The following is a 10,234-nucleotide window of genomic DNA, read 5'->3' as shown; positions in this document are numbered from 1 at the left end:
TTTTTTTTTTTTTTTTTTTTTTGGCAATGAAATAGTGACAATAATGGCCAGCTTAAAACCTCCTAACCTACTGTCTTTTCCTTGACTTTTAGATAAAGCATATCCTTAAAAGAGTGAAGAGATGCTGTCTACCCATATAATTGCTAGGCTTACATCCCCTTGATCAAGGAAGACTGGATTTATTTGAATTCTTCTTGCAGTCTTTCTCCTGTTTGTGTCAGCTCCTCTCCACAGGGAGGTTCTCAGAGGWGATGTTCCCCTCCTGTGCCTTCTCAAAGGTCTTATAACTGTTTTGACTGCTTTTAATCTTCAAGGTCACAGACTGAGGCTTGCTTCTCCCTGGAGACTGCATGCAGTGTCCCTGAATCTGCCAGTTCAGTTTCACCCATTATTTTTCTAAATGCGTGCTTGGCTGTTCTTATATGGGAACCAATGACATGTTCTTTGTTTGCTCTTCCCACCACTTCAGACCAAACTAGACCAAGACGGGACATTCTCCAAATTCAGCCTGCACATAAAATATTTTTCCTCTGATTCAGACACGTATCTTCCATAGAAGTATTGCATCTCAGTGCTAAGAATTTTATTACGTCTCTTCATTTTTGTTACTTACCCATTTTAAGTACTCCAAACCGCTGTCACTCGGACTGCTGAGATCCAAGATCAGACTAAACTTTATTGTGGCTGCACAAAGAACATTATCAATAGACCTTCATTGCTTAGGTTGTATTATGCGTGTGTCAGCTTTAGAAAGTCAGCCTTAGTAATATATAAATACTTCATTGTATAGCTTAAATGAAGACTAGAACTGTGAAAATTCTTACACATACAAATGTCAGAAGTTCATATTGACTAAAATAATAAAAGAAAAAGAAACACTTTTTTTTTTTTTTCCCTGAAAGGTCCTGTTTACTTATCTGCCACTTCAACACAGTGAATGTAAACTCCTAAGGCAGACACAATGTAAACGGGAAGAGTTAGAGGGCAACCCCCATGCAGCAGCCCTGAGTAATGAACAGGATCCAGACAATTTGACCTAGTGCAGACATAGTCTGTCAAAAATAAATTCTTGTGCCAAAGGTTAAACAACTTGCTCGACTGTACTTCAGGCAGSGCAGCACTGCTATGAAAGCTGGTTCAGAAGCCATTTATGATAAGCAGCTCCTTCCCCATTCTCATTTACAGTTGCCTTTCTTCTCAGAAGAATAGAAGGATAACTAATAGGAAAAAAAAAGTTTTATTTCAGCACTTACAATCTCATTAATTTCTGTGATGTAGTTAGTTCGTCCAGGCAGACTCTAAAGTAGCACAGCTACTTGAAAACTCACACCAGTGCTACATGGGACTGGGAAACATGCATCCATCTAAAGAACACCTCAGGAAAAAATTTAGGTGAGCAAAACCCATAATTGTTCTACTAAAACTCATCGAAAACCCACTACGAGATGGACTCATGTCATTTCTTAAGTGGTTACATCTCTGTCGACATCAGTGGATTTGCAGCTGTTGACAACAACATGAGTTAAGCCTTGGATCTAAGAGTCCTGTTGTGTGCGGGAGGGAGGCAGAGACGGGCTGTTTGTTGTGGATAACARTGGGTCAGCAGTCCTGTGCTAGCCCCTCTCCCTGCCCCCTGAAACTGGTAAACCCCCCACTGTGTCCCAGCTACATGCAGATGAGTGTGGAGATGTCACCCCTGCTGAGGAGTAAGTTACTGTAGATCAGTGCATGATAGGCCCTGTCTGGCCTTTACATGCTCACAAAGATCTCTATTATTTTGCTGGAATTACACATTATTTTCTAAAGTTATAATAACGTATACTCTTGAAGGAGCAAYGAGCCTGTTCCAAGCATCCTTGCCATGCTAAGGCTAGCTGTCAGGTGTTAGCTACCATGAGTAAATACACAATGTTGTAATGAAAGTGTAAGGCCTAGATTTTGTATCAGGTTTCTGGGCCAGCTGGAAGAGCACAGCACATAGCGTGAGGAAAGGCTGCTCCCAGCAACATGGACTCGCCCTTCACGGCCTGAGTTCAGAGTCTATAACCCTGTTCTATAAGTCTGTACCCTATAAGTCTATGGTATAAGCTTCTATCTGATGCATCTCATAACCCTCTTGCTGCTGCCACCTCTACCAGGCCTGCTGGGSATGAGCTGCCTGTGTGCTAAAGACCAGAGCCAAACTCTGATCCAGCCTTGGCTCAGGCTTCAGAGGAAACTGCTGGGTTGTGACATAAAGCTGTCAAAAAGTCTGAAGAGAATGGAGGCAGGCAAGGTGAAAATGGTAACATTACAGGGGGAGCATTGTAGAATGGGGATAGTTAAAATCTTCAAAAGGACCCAGGGGGGAAAACACCGACAAGGGAAGGCACAAAGCCCCAAAGGCAAGGAAACAGGGAGCTATCACCAGCACTGGAGGACTCATGAAGGAGGAGAACTCAACAGCCCTGAGGGGCTGCTGCAGGAGGCAGCCCAGGCAGCCCATCTCCTCTTCAGCGGTGCCCGCCGGGCCGGCTCCGGGTGCCTTGCTGCAGGAGGCGAGCCCAGGAACACTAGCAGCTTGTTAAATCCTGGCTGCCTTCCATGTGCATTAGCCAATAAATAATTGTTTTATACTTGCAGGCTGTGTTTGTCCTGACTACAGAGTTGCTCTGCACATGGCTAAATGCCCAAACACAGTGAAACTTAGAGGATTGGTTACAATCTACAGCAGAGCAGCTTTCTCTTGAAGCTCTTAATCATTATTGTCTTTTTTTTTTTTTTTTCCTCCTAAAACTAGCCTCTTCCTATCCTCAAAATAAATATTTGGTCAAATGAGCGTGATAAATACATCAGTGTCATTCCTGGATGATTCTTCAAACCAATAACCCACTGCATTAGTAATGTCAAGGATCATTGCTCCTTCAGCAGCTGCTTGAAGTCGAAGCTCCCGGGCCCTGGAGTCCAATCTCCTACTTTGTGGTATAAAAAAAACTCACTGGGGAAGAAGCATTAGAAAGGTTGGCTCTCTTTTCATTTGCTTCAACTAAATGGAAAAAATGGGAAAAATACTCAATTATCTGTGTAGTCCCTTCCCTTTACTAAYTGTTCGATACCTTTTAAATTCCCTTCTAAGCCACAGATAGTGGGTAACATTGGGCACATCCCCCTTGGGGCAAGCTCCATTCTGACTTGCTATCCCAAGTATGACGGGAGCCGTGGGAACTCTTTTAGGAGGCCGGGTGGAAGAGCAGCAATACCAGGAGAGCACTGCAGCCTACTGGGCTCGTTCCCCATGCTCACAGGGTCCACACATCACATCATGAGGAACAGCTTCACTCCTCCTAAGGGAGCTCCACCATTCACTTACAACTTGCACGCAACAGCTTCACATACCCRCACCAGGCAGGCTCGGATACACTGCTATCCTTTCTCAAGCCCTTTTGTCTCATATTACCTCTCAGAATAGGGCAGTTAAAAAGTGTCAAGCAGCTGAGAAACACAGTCTATGTATGAATGGAAATATGAGAAAATTCATTCTACTATAGTTTTTTTCATGACAGAAAAAGGTGCACAGGAAAAAAAAAAACATGCTTAAGTATGTGAATGCCTTTACCTTATTCACCAAAATCCATAGTGAAAAATTCACCTCCGTTCAGGTTCCATTAGGATTAACCCCGAGAAAATACCTTTTACAACAAACAACAAGTATTTAAAAAGGAGCAAAATTTTTATTAGACTTAAATGATCCCAGGCCCATACTTTTTCTTTTTAACTTTTTTTTTTTCTGACTTGACATAATCCAGAACAAACCATCACTGAAATGGCATTTTAATCTCCATGTGATGATAGTTTCAGATTCAGCATCAGCAATTCAACATTAATTCCTGTTGTCATAAAAAGACACAGATTGCTTCTAAGGCCATTGGGCAGTTATGTAAGCAACACAATACTGTTTATAATYAGATATTTTAACTGGATATACATGACTTGGTTCCAAAGGAGGTGCCTCAACTGCACATCTCTTGAGGATGACTCATACATTGTTTCCTTGAAGACACCCCATTCCAGGCAGCATTTGAAATGGAAAAATGTGATTGCTTTTAAAAAGYATATATAGAAGTATCATCATATTGTATTAATGGTATTTAAAGGTTGTGACTTCCTTTAAATGAGGATAGATTAACATGAAGACAGTTCTGCTGTTTCATAATGTGCTGGCATAAGTGTTTTTCAACTGTGTCCATGTAAGGGTTTTTCCCCTGACATTGGTCTGTAAATGAGATGCAATTTCTTGGCTTATTAAAGTGGAGGGGATTCAGGAAAATACTTTGCTTACCTTGGAAAATGAATAAGAAGTTCTGAATTGGAACTGTTCATACCAACATTTGAAATTCAACATTTGTGAGCCCTCATTGGTAGATGAGTTGGCAAACACTTTGTGCAACTGCTGCTGTCAAGAYCCTTTTCTACCCCTCAGTTTAACCTTGGGTAAAGCTCACAGAGGCAAAGTTAATTCAGATCAACTCATTCCTTGGCCTTAGAATACTAAGATTGAAAGCTCCTAAGGCACAAATTCACATAGAAAATATTTACATTCATACAWCTTTTTTACTGGAGGATAAGGTAATGTTGATTATTTTGCTCATAAAATCAATGATCTCTTGAAACCCTAGTTATAGAGAGATGGACCTGGTTTCTTACACACACACACAGACACCCAACAGCAGTTTTACCTATTGACTGGACTGCTTCACGAACAGCTCTACTACTGTTTCCAGTTCTGATGCTAATCTAATGTGAACTTAAACAAGTTCAGACAAATACGTCCCTAATGTGTGAATTCTCCTACTTATGAAGTGTATTAACACTGAGACACAGATCTCTGCATGAGCTATTCAGGTGCAGCTGAATACTTTTCCTCACGTTTTTTTACAGGAAAAGACTCATTCTCAAGAGGGGGCAGACAGCATCAGAGGGCTGCATCTACTTGAAGCGAGGACAGAACACGATGGAATAGCACAGGGCTCCCCTCTTGTATGTCATCATTTTAAGGTTATTTTAAAATCCTTGGAAACAATACATGTTAAATCTTTACCAAACAGGTGTCTACTAACTTTAAGCAGTAAAATTCAGAAAGATTTTGTTTGTTTGTTTTTACAATTAATTCCCCTGATTTTTTTTTTTTACTATCCTATGGTTATAACTTGCTAGAAAATCTCGCTGCCCAGGGCTGTCTGGTTTTTTTTCCTGTGGACAAGGAAGACTGGAGCTTTTGCACTATCCAAAGCTTGGCAGGACAGACTGCACGGGCCCAGCACCTGGCCAGCTCCCACAGGTCATTTCCAAGGCACGTGGCAAAGCCAGCCCCAAATCCTCCCACTTCAAAGAACAGCTTTGCTGCTCGACAGATATGTTATTACAACTTGTACAACATAATTACTTAACTGGCTTGAAGACACTGACATAAAAGTCATTTTTTCCCTTGAGGAAGAGGCAGAGAAGTGGACTGGATGAAACGTATGGCAGACAGCATAAATATTTACCATTCTTCAGACTGGAAAATCCAGCTTAAAGTCTGGAATCAGTTCCAAGCATTAACAGAAACTGAGTAGATGATAGAGTCCATCTACAGCAAATGTAAATGATGTAAGGGCTTTGTGCAACACATCCTGTGGCAGAATTAACCTCATCCCACCCACTGGCTGGGGTCAGCCAAACAGGGATCCAGAGAATCCTTTTCTTTCCTTCTTGTGCTATCTGTTCCCCAAAGGAGACTATTTTCAGCATGTCTACGTGCGATTGTCACAGTTGCCTCCTTTGGCAGCCTCTGACAATAAGTCATTCAAGAGTTAGCTAAAATGGGAGTGCAGAGAGGGGAAAAGGACCACTGTCTGACACGTACCAACATGGGCTGCCAGGACAAAATTGCACTCAGTCATTAACCCCTCATGTCCCAAAGGTCACCAGCAAAACTGGAGAAATGGATCACTTCAGCTAAGGCTTCCCTTGCAAAATATTCTGTGGTACAGGCTTTACAAGGAAACCAAGGGATACCTTAATTTTCAATACAAAAAGAAAACAATTTTTTCCTTTCATAGTGAATAAGCAAAAAATACATTTTAGTCTCTCTCCCTCTTAAAAATTTTAATGCAACCTACATATCTATCAGAACAGAATATAATTTGCAATACCAATTGTGGTGCAAGGCACAGCTCAGAGAGTTTYAGAAGAATGACAGTTTCTCCTTCCATTAGCACTGAATTCACAGGTCTAATTATGACAGGAATAGAAAATAATTTTAAAAAATTCAGAAAAAGGAATGAGACTATGCAAAAAAGCATAGTCTTGAATCTTGAAACAAGCAACAAAAAGCCTTAATTCGAGACAGTAAAACAACAATTCAAAACATGAAATCAGAAGGACTGCTAATAAACTCTATGGGAGGGATTGTCAGCACAAGGAAATCATTCAAACACAATTCCCCTTGCACTCTGGCACAGCTCAGAAGGAATCAGAAAGGTGGGACTAAAGGCTCCATCACACAAAAGACAGCTGGCACCCGGTAATAGCACGTTTCTAAGAAGACAGCTAAAAATTACCAGCGAAACCCAGCATATTGATTTCAAGAAGTCTGAATTGTCCTACTGCTCGTGAGAGTGCAAGGAAAAATGCACTACCTGATCCCATTAACGCACAGAGTCAGCCAGGTGTCCTGGCTAATGCAGCCATAAGCCCATTTTCTCCCTGAAGTTCATGCCTCCCTTGATCATCATCAATGCTGCGATTTGTCCCAGCCCTCCTGCTATAACACAATAAAGAATCTTGTATGTGGCTACATGAGGAGAAAGGTCTAGAGACAGGCAGGGCAACCTTGAGCTTTTTAAACATCTAGGATGGGTTAAGATGAAAAGAAGTAAAAACGTTAGAGCTTGGAACGTATTTTGCCCGTTTGTTAGGTAATATATGCAAGACATGCAGTCCATCTAAGAGTCAAACCTGCTGATAATCTCTGTCTTAATACTATCCCCAACTGAGCATCTAATTTCAGCTTTGATATCATACGTCCTTTAATCCAGTGGGGTCTGATTTGAATGCTTGTCGTTGATCTTTTTGTTCTCTGCTTTGACYCTCTGGCTCACAGTTCTCTGATCCGCATGGTATCAATTGATTACACATTCAAGGGGAGAAATGGTTTGAAAAGCAATGTTCATTAAATACAAGAATAGAGTCTCACCTGAGCAATCTTTCTTTCATACTGAATGTGCCAGCTCTTCTTCAGTCGATATACCATGAACAAAGCCTGTTCCTGTTCCCAAGGGCCACAGTCTTCTGCTCAGTTCCCTTGCTTCATCCAGCTTGTCAGCTATATTCATGACAACAGCARCACCCATCACATCCATCACTCACTCACGTCAGTGTAGCTAGAGGGCACTCAACCTGCCACAAAAGCCACCCGAAGGCACTTCAATCTTTCGCTATACTCCTACCAAAAATAGCACCATAATACCACTAAGCATCCCAGAAATATTAAATCTCTTGGACAGGATCACAGAGATTTTCAAAGGAGACGGCTTGATGCAGGAAAGAAGGATTTCTCTCTCTGCCTCCCCATCTCACTGGAGGAGAAGGGCTCCCTYGGGAGCCTTCATTTCATGGTGACAGCTGCGCTGTCATGAGCTGGCCTGAGACATTCTCCATCTCCAGCACAACTCAGGCCGTCCCTCACGCTTCCCTCCTAGATACACAGCTCTCTTCACCTCATTTGGGAGGGAAGGGGAGGAAGGGGGATGCCTTGGAGCAGCACTGCCTCCTCTCAGGGGTAGGGGAGGCCAAGGGAGGAGGGTGAAGAGCCCCAGGCCCAAGAGCAGAGGACGCAAACACAGAATGACAGATATATCAATATTGTGGCTCTCATTTCCATAATGAGTGACATTCCTTGTGACAGGATTTGAAATCAGATGCATTTGGATTTGGAAGAAAAAAGAAACGCAAACAAACCAAAAAAGCTCTACATATTCTGAGCTAAGGTTTCAATCCAGCAAAGAGATTTACATAACTAGTACTCTGYGTCCTTCTGAATCTGTACCACAGAAGTAGGCCTTGCTAATCTTCTAGATATCAGCACAAAATACTATTACTTATCTTTGTGGAAACAGTTCCAGCCCAGCAGACTACGGATTGGGGATTTTTAGATTAAGCAAACAATGCTCACGAAAACATTTTAGGACATCCAGCTGTGTTGCATAAAAGAGTTTACCGRTATTTGTTGATAGCTTAAAATGTAATCTGTTACATTTTTCAAACCACATGGTGGATATGATACTGTTTGCATCACATGAACTGTTCCCCTGTCAAACTCATAAATAAAATGAGGAGTAATAAAYAATGAGGTATACAATTTTTAACTTTAACCCTACTTTATGAATTGGAAGATAATATTAAATTGTTGATGTTTGTAGAGTGCTTCAAGATTAACATTGTATTTGGAAGAAATGCAGTACATTATGATTAGTATGCTTACTTTATCATCTTATTCTACAAATTGCTTATTTCATTTAAATGATTTTCAATTTATTTCTTCGATTTTACAAGGAAATTTCACTTCTACTTTTTTTTCAATCCTCATCTCATATTTCTTAATAATATATTTTTTTCTCTGATATTTTATTATTTTTGTCATMTCTCCAAGATTCTGATAATGTACAATAAAATCTAGGAGCCTAGGAGCTCAATACATGTATTAATCTTGTTTTTCTTCCTTTTCAGTTCTTCCTCTGCAGGTTTGCTTAATTACATATAGCAGTACATGCATGTGTGCACACACACRCACAGTTACTACCTGTTTTTCATTAAAAAAAAGGAATCTCATCCTCGCTAAATCTAATCTAAATCTAATTAAATTRAATACAAGACTCTCTCTAAATGGAGCACCGACATATATGCAAAGTAAATTACAGCCATGTCAAACTTTTTAAGAGAGCAAGGGAGCAAAATAAACATTGCTAATGGCATGAATTGCTACTTTCACACMAAGTTATTTTTGTTTTAGATACTCTTGGAGTACTTAGAGATAGATAGTACTTAGATAAACTGATAATCACTCTTAAGTTTCCCTGTTTGCAATACATTGTTCCCAGGTTTCCTGGGGTTACTTCACCTAAGGATCAGAATGATTAGCCTTAATACATGGAATTTGTCATTGTGTGACGCACTAGGCGTGCGAGGAGGTGCCTGGCACTCAACAAGCAGATAACATGATGTCCTTATCCAGACCATGCTCAAACACGGAGCCAACCATTCTCAAATTCAGTGAGATTTCAGGCACTCTTCATACACAGCAATGAACAATGTAGCACAAGGCCAGGCTCTTTGAGGACGTCTCCACTCCTCATTTCTGAAGCAGGGCGCCCGGGAACAGGTCAGGGCCAGGAAGAGGAGCAGCGAGAGCAGGGATGGGTATAGGTGCTACCCAAAGGGATRCGGCGCAGGTGGCACCAGTGGTAAAACCTCTCCCCAAAAGCAGCTCCCAAGGGCAAGGAGGAGCTGCCCTGGCCTTCAGGGCAAGGAGGACCTGCCATGGCCTTCAGCTTTCTTCACAACACTTCCCATGAGYAAAGGAGCCAGCCTTGAGCTCAACACCTCAAACCCCCTGGTACCATGGACTGGGCTCCCGGAAGGGGGGTGCTCAAGGCTATTTTCCTGCATCCTAAAGCAGGCATCTTAAAACGGATCTGTCAGTGTGACTAGTCATGTTTCAATGAAATAATGGATAAATGCATTACAAGTATATACAAATTCTCAATACTACATGGCAGAATCACCTTTCCACAAGGTGCATACGTTATTACGTGCAAGGTAAGAGGTAACAAGAACAAGAGAACTAAATCCTTTAATTAACGAACAACAGCTCATTTTATTCCATGCACAAACCCTTCAAGTCAGGGAATTTGGCCGTTTAGAAGTGTGATAGCTGTGGGATTAAAACTGAAAACAGTTACACTTGTCATCACTCTAGTCACAAATCTGCAACAAAAGCAGCAGCTTTAGCCAACGTGTTATTTTTGAAAGGCTGGGAGGACGCAATTGCAATTTGCGGTTTTATTTCGCAAAGGCAGGGAGGACGCAGTTGCAACGTGCTGTGCTGCTGCTGCTGCTGTTTTCAGCTCCCTGAGAACCAGCCGTTCCGAGACCCCGCGCTACCGCCGGACCCAGGCACCGCCGGTACCGGCGGGACCCGAGGGGCGGGGCGCGA

The 10,234-nt window shown here is 41.8% G+C and overlaps 1 protein-coding gene across 1 annotated transcript in view; it reads right to left on the bottom strand.

Moving 5' to 3' along the window:
• The window catches only part of FAM126A (family with sequence similarity 126 member A), a 58,445-nt gene extending 51,182 nt beyond the window's left edge, over window positions 1-7,263 (bottom strand). The window contains exon 1 of the mRNA XM_026033338.1: window positions 7,217-7,263. The gene's annotated coding sequence lies outside the window, so the exon portion shown is untranslated. The remainder of the gene's footprint in view (window positions 1-7,216) is intronic.
• Window positions 7,264-10,234: the final 2,971 nt, after the last annotated feature.

Source organism: Nothoprocta perdicaria, unplaced genomic scaffold, assembly GCF_003342845.1.
Source record: "Nothoprocta perdicaria isolate Ctin4 unplaced genomic scaffold, notPer1 scaffold_128, whole genome shotgun sequence".
NCBI lineage: Eukaryota > Metazoa > Chordata > Aves > Tinamiformes > Tinamidae > Nothoprocta > Nothoprocta perdicaria.
Note: the sequence above shows the minus strand (reverse complement) of the source record. Positions and strands in the feature narration are given on the sequence as shown.